This window comes from Photinus pyralis, unplaced genomic scaffold (genome assembly GCF_008802855.1).
Source record: "Photinus pyralis isolate 1611_PpyrPB1 unplaced genomic scaffold, Ppyr1.3 Ppyr1.4_LG6, whole genome shotgun sequence".
In the NCBI taxonomy this organism is placed as follows: Eukaryota; Metazoa; Arthropoda; class Insecta; order Coleoptera; family Lampyridae; genus Photinus; species Photinus pyralis.
Genome location: NW_022170663.1, coordinates 23,463,218 through 23,473,746, shown reverse-complemented (window position 1 = coordinate 23,473,746; position 10,529 = coordinate 23,463,218). Strand labels below are relative to the sequence as shown.

The window sequence follows — 10,529 nt, the reverse complement described above, 5'->3', positions numbered from 1 at the left end:
TTAGACTCGAAAATTTTCTTCATGTTCCTGTTTTAACTGCAAGTATTACCGATATCCTTTTGGAATATATTGTGAACCATTGAAATACTTCCATACACTTTACGATTCAACCGTTACGGCAACGATAACCGATTTGATCGACATTTGTTATAACTCGTTTCGAACAAAATTTTCCTTTTGCTTTGTCACGTAACTATTATTGTTTGTCGGCAAGTGTTGATTATGATTCCTAGTATTTGAGTTGTTAATTTTATTCTCACAGTTTATATGCCCTGCTGTTCATTTTCACTCTGTTTTTGTGTTTGTGTTTTATCTGATTGGTGTTTGGCAGACAACGCCCTTCTGAGCTCGGAAAGGCTGCGGCTGCAACTCATTTATCTTTTTGACTTCGAGTTGCTTCTTTTGGCTAATTAGGTTGAATTTAAATTTGTTTTCGAGTAACATTCATATAGTTTGTAACATTTTGAGTCCATTTAATATTTATATATTAAATTGAAATCGATTGTGACCAGTCAAGTGACTATAATTTTGGTTCATGCGTTGCCCTCTCAACCGTTTAGCTTTATCAAAACCTGAACAAGAATCTCTTAGTCTACCTTATCCCCCCTCACTAAGTATTTTCTCTCTTTTTAAATTTACAAGGGGCGCCTATCCGCTTTACTTACTTATTTTTGCTTGGAAAAGAACAAATCCGACCCAGCTATTTTGCCTAGGTTTACCGTCCAAAGGGAATTTTGGTGCGTGTGCTTAAAGTGCACGTAACAATTGCTTACAAGTTAAAACGTATTTTGTTTTAAATTCATAATTAAATTGAACATCCGTTTCTAATTTGAAAATGAATCGTAAATAATGCTTATTACCGTGAACTAACTATCAAAACAATCCAAACCTCATTAACATACGTGATAATTGAGCGAGGGCGTTTAATTAAAAATTTGCTCCTAAAATATCCATTTCACATAGACGTAAAAAAAGGTAATTCTCTTCATTGTTTACTCACTCACGTTTCATCTGTTACCAAAGTGTTCACAAGGTTGTCCATCACAAAGAATGCTAGCTATCGACTTATATACCTACAGATGGCTATTTCTAGAAACTGTACATTAATAGCAAAATTACTATGAAAAGGAAATTAGGACTCTCTCTTGGAAAGTGTGTCCCAACTATTCCGAGCGCTGTGGCAGGTTTTCATTTAATTAGCATGGTGGTAATTCTAATCTAGTTTCATTTCTAGGTGTCATCGTACAATAAGCAATGTGCTTGTCCCACAATGAAGAAGAGTTCCAAAAAGCGCAAAGCATTCTGAACTGCGGGAGAAGATGAAGCAGACAAAAATATGTAAAATCTAGTGACTTGGTTCTCGCTTTAATATGCAGTAAATTTGTTTCCAAATTTCATATTTTTTTTATTAATGGAGTGTCACGACGTAGATTATTCTACCTACAAATAAATGACCGACAACGTATCCAAATTGTAGTTACAAAACTAGTTGAATATTCGGTCATCAACAAAATAACCGCGTATCTCGATTTGTATCCTTTTGGACACGTTCCATCAGCTCTGCCAGTATAATGCTCCGCATAATTCCGGCCGAGGGCTTATTGCTGCCTTGAGAGGAGCAACTCTAGATTTGGTAGATACCAAAATATACAAGGTATCAAAAAAAGTTTTATACAAAAGGTTTGAGGTTTTTTAATGTCTACTAGGCAGTAGTAATTTTAATTATAAAGGGTCATAAAGGCGTGACACACTAATACTAACACCCTGTATATTATTCGATATTTCAATTTTTTTCTAAATTTTGAGCATAATTTGTAAGAAGCATAATCCAGCCATCTGGTCGAACCTTGCTGACGGGGCATATATAACTATTAAGGTGAAAGTACAACCTCACACTCTTCCAACATCAACAGTTCAACACATTTCCAAAAAGGAAACCTATTAGAATAATGAAATTCGTTTCTGCTCTCATAAGAATGTTGTCTTAAATCCAACACAAGAAGACTTTTTCGTTTCACTTCACCAAGAAGCCCCATATCCATTTTTGCTACTGATCGGTTGAAAATAGGGGCATGCAATACAGGATCATAATACCCACAATAGCACAAAATTAGCACTAGCTGAAGGTGAAAGCCCACTGTGCATAGTTGAATCTGCCAATATTTTCAGACTCAGTCTCCATTGCATATTGAACGCCCTTTATTTGACAACGAAGGGCGACTGATTATCCCATATGAAATCTAAACAAAGTGAGTTTGTTTTCAAACATTGAAGGTTCTACATGTAACATTGATTCTAAATCGCGTCCTGGCGGAAACCAACACCACCACCGGCGGCGCGGCGCAGCGCCTGCAGACAGGTATAAAACACTGCACCCCGCATTAAATTACTCTGTATCGCATTCATCACGAAAGTATTCATATTCCGTCGTAACAAAGATTAAGTGGAATTAGCGTTTGGGTTTACATATACTGAGAAAGTGAACTAAGTACGTCCATATTTCATCCTTCCTGAAAGACAATAATTATGAGACTACGTAACCTCCACAAAGTTTTAAGTCCGAACAGCGCGCTCTCTGTGTTCCCAGCGAGTTAGTGCCAAAAAAGTTGATACCTTAAGGTATAATAAATACGCTTCAGCGCGCGCTGCATTACCTAAATAACCATTATGCAACTAAAACTTTTGAGACCACCACCCGTTCGCCGACAAACTCTTTAACTTTAGCCAAATCGGAATTCTAAATCAAAAACCCTTTTAAAAGATTTTAGAAAGTTAGGGATAACTTTTAAATAATTCAGGATGAGTTTGATATGTATGTCAGAGAGAGAATCTATAAAGTTTGTCATTTTCCATTGCGAGCCGGCGACGAACTAACTTGTGCCGTTATTTCCTCTAAGACGGGTATACAAGAATGGGATAAGTCCCAAAATTTGATCGACATCGTCCTAAAGTTTCATCGCGAGCTAACGTGGCAGATCATTTTAATTTTAACTTCTTTCAACATATTAGCATAAGTTTTTCCAGAGTAGTAGTAAAAGGCAAAAGAACAGTTTGCTAAATGTAGATTTGACCATCATTTCTCTGCAGCAATTTCTTGACATGTAACTACCGATAGATGGTGATCGCCTAAACAAATGCCTTTCTCATTACAATCCGTACTGATGTAAAACTGATACAGCGATAGTCACTTGAATATTACCTGTCACTCGTATTTGATTTTACAAAGGGAATTTTAAATGTGTGTTAGGTGCAAGAGGATTTGGTGGTTTTCTTTCAATTTCGCTAGTGAAGTTCCTCCCCAAAACGTTTGGAGGTAAGATACTGATTTTCCCACTATTGTTGCGTAATGGTAAATTGCATTGATATTTTTATAAGTTTGGATTTTCAAAAAAACCCATTTTTTTTGTAATGGCTAATTGCAAATGTTTTTTAGGGTAGTTATTTTAACATACACTGGAATGTGAATTGCACCGGCTAGCTCAGTTAATAGTATTTGTGTGAACTATTGTTGAAAGTTAGTAAATAATTTTCTCGATGGCTTAGAAAGCGTACCACATGTCCACTTTACTTAAAATCGAAGCATCGATGTAATAGACACATTTCATTTTATTTATTATATCGTCACTATGGCAACCATGTGCTTATATTGTTTTTCCCGTCGTAACTCGGCGTGGGTAATGTTAATTACGCGCTAGAAATATTTAGAGTTTTAGTCGGTAAACATAAATCGCAAACTCAATATTCTTTTCTCGTATTTAAACCGCGATTAAACAATAGTTCCACTTTTACAAACCCACATGTCATTTACTCACTGATTCATTTCCCGTCGCGTGCTACTTATCATTTATAGTTCCAGTGAGTGAAAGACGTGTTTCTCGGAGCTCTCAACGACAGGTTAACGTCGTAGTCAGAACAATTTAATCAGTAAGTTGAATAATATTAATTGTTCTTAACAAACGTACTTAAACGGACAAGGTGATAAGAAAGTATCGCGTATCAGCGTGGCCACATTGATGGTCACTGCGACCGAGATGATATTTATGAAACGCTCTGATTAAATACTCATTTTACACTACAAACAAACCAAGTTACAATTATGGACATCACCCAACCAGGAAATAGCGGCTCTGACTACAGGCAGGCTAATCAACTCAAACTTAATACGGGCCAAACCGGCAGTACAACCTCACCTACTTTCGCAAACGTAGCAAAAACAGATATCTTCCCCACGAAAGACCAAGCGATCGTCCTAGACATTTCAGACGATATACCGACCAAAGAATGTATCCTCAGCGTAGGGCAAGTTGTAGGAGGAAGGAACATCTTATTCGCATCGAAAATATCCAACAATCGCGTTTGCATATATTTAAAATCTAAAGAAATTGTCAACAGCATATGTGCACACAAACACGTTCAAGTTCAAAACCGGCTAATACCAATACGGAAATTTATCTCGCCAACGAAAAGACTAATCCTATCCAACGTCTCACCCTGTATCCCACACTGCGTAATTGAAACTGAGCTGAAAAAAATTAATCTAAAACTCTCATCAAAGGTATCATGCTTAAGGGCAGGCTTAAATGATGAAGAATATTTTCACATTATGAGCTTTCGAAGACAAGTATTCATACAAATTGATGACAACACGCCAATCCCTGAAACTATTGTTATCAACTTCAATGACGAGGATTATAGAATATACATATCCGGGGATGAAATGAAATGTTTCATATGTAAAGAAGCTGGACACACCTCAATCAACTGCCCAAAAAATAAAAATAGCTTCGTAAATATTGCTGAATATAATTCCTCTAATGCAAGACCGCTAAACAAGTCCAATATCCTCACACACGATCAATCAGAAAGCCTAACGGAAGCAACTGCGACTCATAACAAGAGGCCAGCACCAACAACCCCTGACACCCCTGACACCCCTCCAAACCTCCCGGATATCCAAAACCACCCTGCCCCAAGCCAAGAGCAACCACACGAAACAGGCCAATTTACAGCACCTAGTAGCAAGACTGTAATTAAACCGAAGAAATTACGTATTACACAATCGCAAATGACAATTCATGAATTTCTTGCATCAGCGAAAGACGAAATTGAAGCCAACCAGGAACAATACTGTCTTAAATACGACGAATTCGCTAACTTACTCGAAATGACTAGGCAAAGTGCGGAACCATTAAAAATAATGAACAAGTTTACTCGAAACCACTACGGACTAGCTATTATGCTTCGCTCAATCTACAAACTACTACAGCATCGAACAATAAAGACAATATTCTCCAAACTAATAAACGTCCTAAAACAAGAAATATCCGAAACTGTGACCAGCGACATCAGTCTGAACGCCAATTCCACAGACGAATATGGCAAATAAAAACAACGGTTTTCTAGTTTCTAGTTTATACAAGAAATCAAGCAACTAATCGCGCTCCACAAATCATCAATGTGCATTACTAACAAAAACTTATCAATATTATACCAGAATGTTAGGGGACTAAAAACAAAGACTTTCGAATTTAAGCTTAATCTATTGGCCAACGAGCTAGAATACGATGTGATCGTTCTAACCGAAACGTGGCTCAATGAGTCTGTCTGGGATGCGGAACTGTTCAGTGCTAATTATAATGTTTTTCGTAGAGACAGAAGTTTTACTACAGGCAAGTCACAAGGGGGAGGAGTTTTGGTAGCAATCAAAAGTAGTTTTAACTGCAAACGTATGCTAAATCTGCAATCAGACACTGGCGAGGATATCTGGGTAAATATCCAGGTAGATAATCAATATTTATGTTTATGTTCTGTCTATTTTCCACCCAATTCGCCTCAACCTATCTACGAAAATTTTTACAATAACGTAGAGAAAAACTTACTTCTAAAGGATAATTGTAAACTTATCATAATGGGGGATTTCAACTTACCGGGGATTCGTTTGCAAAATAATAATAACAATCTAAAGCATGTACAATTTCAGAACTTTATTGATCTTTTAGGCCTGCATCAGCGCAATACAATACAAAATGTTAATAACACGATTCTTGACCTTGTGCTGACTAATGCTGATATCGATGTAGTTAAAGCTGATCCTGATATATCTCTGGTTAGGGAAGATTTGCACCATCCGTCACTTCATTGTCATCTAAACTTTAGTCACAGTCGGATGCAACACCTAGATAATTTTGGTAATAACCAGTACAATTTCAAAAGAGCGGACTTTTTAAGCGTATGTACTGATCTCAGGGATACGAATTGGAATCTAAATGTAACTGATGACGTTAATCTCGCAGTAGATGTTTTTTATCGAAAACTCTACTCAGTCTTAGACTTGCATGTCCCCAAAACCCACTACAAGAGAAGAACGTACCCTCCGTGGTTCACTGCTAAAATAATACAAGACTGTAGAAGGAAAGCGCGAATTAGAAAACAATTAAAGAAAAACAATAATGCGTACGATAGACAAAACTTCAGGTCATTACGATCCAAGATCAAAAAGGACATCCGTGCTGCTTATAAAAAATATGTTAATGATAGTGAAGCAAGCATCAATGCTGATCCAAATCTATTCTGGGCGTTTGTCAAATCTACCAAGAAAAACCTAAATTCGGGTAATCGTGTTATGAAGTTCAATAACCAAGAGTATTCCACTAGCTAGCAAAGACATTGCGAATGGATTTGCGGATTACTTCTCGGGCGTGTACGACCAGATAGCATCCTCATACAACATTGAAACGGCTATCGAGCAGTCGCATTATGAAAGGTTGCATCTATCTAGTATCACTGTTGCTGATGTCTCCGAAGCGTTAAAACGACTAAAACCCAAAAAATCAGTTGGCCCCGATAGGGTGCCTCCGTATGTATATAAAGCTTGTGCGGAACATTTAACTTATCCTCTCTTGGTGATCTTTAATTTGATGATCAAAACTGGCACATTTCCGGAGGCATGGAAGGTAACAAAAGTTTGCCCAGTATTGAAAAACGGGGATAGTTCTCATATCACTAATTACAGACCCATTGCATTGCTATCGACACCGAGTAAGGTATTTGAAGCAATCATCTACAAATATTTATATTCTCATATGACTCCTTATATAACCCCGATCCAACACGGTTTCGTGCGCAGTAGATCAACAGTCACTAATTTACTTGATTTTACACAAGATGCTGCCGAGACTTCAGCATCCGGTGCTCAGATGGATGTAATCTACACCGATTACTCTAAAGCTTTTGATAAGGTGAATCACGACGTGATCTTGGAGAAATTAAATATCTACGGACTTTCTAAATCTTTGTTAGCATTATTCTCTTCATACTTAAATCAAAGGCAGCAGTATGTAACATATCATGGTTCGGTTTCCGAAAAATTCTATACTTTATCTGGAGTCCCTCAGGGATCAAATTTGGGACCGTTACTTTTTGTAATCCTCATTAATGACCTACCAGACTATTTACAGCACTCCACAGGCCTGCTCTATGCAGACGATTTTAAAATTTACAAACCTATCAATTCCATTAATGACTGTGCTCAGCTCCAGCAGGACCTAGATAGAGTGATGGATTGGTCGAAGCGAAACAAATTGTCATTTAACGTAGACAAGTGTGTTGTCGTCAAATATAGCCGAAAACACAAAATATTTGACTATAAATATAAACTGAACGGTAGCGAACTGACAATAACGCATTCATTTAAAGACCTTGGAGTCATATTTGATGAATATCTTACATTTGGTAACCACATCACTCATATTGTCAATAAGAGTCTTAAAATGCTGGGATTTATTTTACGAAATTCATGGTCATTCACAAACATTAATACATACACAAATTTGTATAATGTGTATGTAAGGTCTCATTTGGAGTACGCTGCCGTAATTTGGTCGCCATATTACAAAACACACATCGATCTAATAGAAAAAGTACAAAAAAAATTTTTAAGATTTCTATACCTCAGGAAACATGGCATTTACCCAACATATGTACCATCATCATCTCTGAGAAATGAATTTGGTTTTATAGAATTAGAAAAACGCAGAACTTTAGCGCTATCGCTTTTTGTACATAAACTGGTTCGTAATTTAATAGATTCTCCTAACTTCCTACAGAAACTTAAATTCTATGTACCACAATACTCGCACCGTCATGTTCCTCTTTTCGTAACAACTAGAGCAAGAACAAATTACCTCATAAATTCTCCTTTACACAAAATTTCCCACACTTTTAATAAGTTATCCGAAATAGACATATTTTCAACATCTCTCCCGAAATTAAAAATCAAAATCAAGGATATATTACGACAGCAGCTCTGATATTAATTACAAGCTACCCACAGTAGCATCCCACAATTGATATTGGTATTATTCTAACCTAAACCTAGTCATACAGGCATGTTACGCAGGTGCAGATCTTAAACCAATACTAATAACTCTATGTATAGTATGCATAACTATGTAGGTATATAAGTGTGTACTTAATTTATAATGTCTTTATATTTTTCGCAACCAATCATTGGCCTAAACAGCTGTAGGTTGCGTTTATTATTAAATAAATAAATAAATAAATAAACTGTTCGATTACATTAATAAGCCATTGGTTAGTAAGGTTTCACGTTTCGCAAGTGAATCTTATACGAAAATCGTAATAATTCGATTGTTGATTATCTACTTTGAATTAAATTCCGCATCGAAACTATACGCGAACAACGTATAAAATTACAAAGACACTAAGCAACTAAATTTGCGAGTATAAAGTGTACAATAAGCGTCTTTTTCGGCTATCGCGCGTTCCGCTATTTATATAAAGTTGAAAACGGAACCAACATAGTTTGGAGTTTAGTTTTAAATAGCAAACCAGACGTTAATCGTGGTTCTTTTTGGTGGAATACGTGAATCTTTTTTTACGTTAAAGCGCTGTATTTGCGCGCATTTGTTGCAAAATAATCAGTTTTGCCAGTACAACGAAGACAGCGTCGTTTAAAAGGAAGTTTAAGTGCAATCCAAGAAGTGAAGTTCCGAAGTGTCATCATTTTGTATCTGTTGGTGCCTTTATTTGTTTGAAAATCGCAGTTATGACCGGAGATTTTGGATTCTTGACACTTTAATGTGATTCTGATTAATATTTGCTTTTACTAATTGTCTATCGATCGCTTTTAGTGTGGTACGTGTTATTCTGGCCCTGAGTCCCAGTTTTTCTTTCAGCCTGATTGTTTTATGTCAAATACATTTGTTTGGTCTGTAAGTGATCAGTTTTGTGATCAATCGACCACAAAATGAAGACCTAGATAAGATTCTTCATGTTTAAGTTTTTTCATTTCGTACCCAGAATGACATAAGGAGTTAATTGAAAATTTGATAATTAAATCTTCGGAAAACTGGTTAAGGTCAATCCAAAAATAATTTTACTAAAAAAAATTAGCTGATCGTAAAAAGATTCGTCTCAGTAACCTCTCATATGTCCCTAAAAATCATTCCTTAGGTGCTACTTCAAGGGAGAGTTTCTAGGATCCAATTTCCAGTAAAGAATTTCTTTGTGAACGAGTGCGAGTGCTAGCATGAATTTCTAAGGTGAACGTTTGGCAGGGATAAGTTCACATTGGAAGAAATACTAACCACCTTCCGACACCCTGTTTACGAGATATAAACGATTAAGGGTTTAATAATAATATTATTCCAACCCCTTTGTTCGTCACCCATTTTTCGGGATGCAACCAATTGAAATTTTTACCCCGTCGTTATGTACTGCCGGCCTAGACCTACCACAGACCCTTTGTGAGTACCCTATTTTGACATATCTTTTCCAGAATACGCGAGTAAGGTTTGAATCTACTATCAGGCAGAGTGGTGACAAATGGTGTCTCGCAAATTGGTTCTGAGAAGACATTCGTCCAATTAGAACGTGAAAGTTGTAATGAGGGCACTGGCGTTTTCGAGTAGTACACAGGGTGGTCTCATTAACGGGTTAGTTTCTACCAAGTTTTTATTGGTTTGCTCCTTTAAGTCATTGAATTGTTAATAAAATTGGCGATCTAAATTTTATTGGTCAGTAGATTCAGTATGCGTCATGAACGGTTAATGGCTTGGAAAAGTGGTCAGCCATCAAGTTAACGTTTTTTACGTGCCCGGAACAGGTCGGTCGGTTATCATGCGGGTTCGTGTGCAGCGCTGAATTTGCACCATTAAACGGCCGGAAGATTTTGATGAATGACTTTGTTCACACGTGATTGACGGAGCTAAACGAACCCGTTTCGTTCATGATTGAAAAAGTCCGCATTCATTAATTAGCACCATTTTGTGGGCGGTCTTGTCAAGTTGGAAAGAGTAGAGACGGGTCCAGAGAAGGTTAAATTAGGGCATTCCGTTTCGGGGCCACAGCGTAAAGTGTTACGTTCAGATTTAAAAATGCTCGGGCGTTTGCGGTAAACGGCTGAACACGAATCCAATAGTTAGAAAGTTGTTTATTTAATAACCCGAAATTATGTACGGAAGTGTGGGGATGTGGGGATGTATCTTTCGAAAAATGCACTGTGTCCA

General features: G+C 37.0%; 1 long non-coding RNA gene across 1 annotated transcript; it reads left to right on the top strand.

Moving 5' to 3' along the window:
• The first annotated feature begins 974 nt into the window (after positions 1-974).
• LOC116175049 lies at positions 975-1,395 on the top strand. The gene is made up of 2 exons (XR_004146229.1): positions 975-1,184; positions 1,235-1,395. It is a non-coding gene; the product is annotated as an uncharacterized LOC116175049 (long non-coding RNA).
• Positions 1,396-10,529: the final 9,134 nt, after the last annotated feature.